This window comes from Apteryx rowi, unplaced genomic scaffold (genome assembly GCF_003343035.1).
Source record: "Apteryx rowi isolate R43461 unplaced genomic scaffold, aptRow1 scaffold_443, whole genome shotgun sequence".
NCBI lineage: Eukaryota > Metazoa > Chordata > Aves > Apterygiformes > Apterygidae > Apteryx > Apteryx rowi.
The window spans coordinates 739,630-740,941 of record NW_020450698.1 but is presented as its reverse complement, the minus strand read 5'-3'; positions in this window follow the sequence as shown (position 1 = coordinate 740,941).

Here is a 1,312-nt window from a genome sequence, read left to right as displayed (position 1 = left end):
CATCAGCTTTTGAAAGTGACTGGTAACTAACACATGATCAACACCCATATAGACTGATGGTCTCAATTAAATTCCTAACAGACAGGTTTTCTCTCCACAAAATGATTATTCAGTGGTACTAATTGATTTCTACCTCTTGGCAATTTCTGCAAAAAACTCTAGAACAGAGGCCTTGCCAAATTTCCATTAAAAACAACAGAAAGAGTCCCAGTGATATCCATGGAAGATGGCTCAGGTTCTAAAAAGGCAACTGAGTTCACTCAACTCTCTGATGTAAAAGAGGTTTTGCAAACCAGGTTATAATACACCGGCGAAATAAAGACAAACTTCCTCTCCCCAAACTACATAGCATTTACTCTGAGAGATCAGAGTAAATCAGAGATCTCTCTCAGAGATCTCTCTTTCCAAAATCATTTGTCTATCATTTTCACCAGCATTTTTTCAGTAGAGAAAGAAAAGGGAAGGTGTGAGAAGTGTGATTTTTGCTGTCTGTATTCCCATGGCTACTAGAAATAACTAGAAAGGGAATGGGGCACATCACAGCATACAAAGTATTGGGTTAACAAATTCCAGCATAACAACTCAGAGAAACATGCTAGCTTTCTCTCACCTTCATCCTCCCCTAACACACCAAAAGAGGAAAAAAAAAAAAAAACAGAAAACCAGCCAAAGGCATGTAAGAGGATCAAATATGTCCTTCAGAAATGTAAACCTCACTAGAAATAGGATGAACAGCTAAGGAAGTTTTTGTTTTGTTTTGTTTTTTGTTTTTTTACTCATAGAAATAATAAAGGATCTTTATAAAGGATTCACACAAGCTCTGTGCTGTTCCAGTGGAATCTATTGCCCCATTACAGAATCACAGAATCACAGAATCGCTGAGGTTGGAAGGGACCTCTGGAAATCATCTAGTCCAACCCCCTTGCTCAAGCAGGGTCACCTAGAACACATTGCACAGGATTGCATCCAGGTGGCTTTTGAATATCTCCAGAGAAGGAGACTCCACAACCTCTCTGGGCAACCTGTTCCAGTGCTCTGTCACCCTCACAGTGAAAAAGTTTTTCCTCATGTTCAGATGGAACTGCCTGTGTTTCAGTTTGTGCCCATTGCCTCATGTCCTGTCACTGGGTACCACTGAAAAGAGTCTGGCTCCATCCTCTTGACACTCTCCCTTCAGATACTTGTACACATTGATAAGATCTCCTCTCAGCCTTCTCTTCTCCAGGCTAAACAGGCCCAGCACTCTCAGCCTTTCCTCATAAGAGAGATGCTCCAGTCCCCTAATCATCTTTGTAGCCCTTCGCTGGACTTG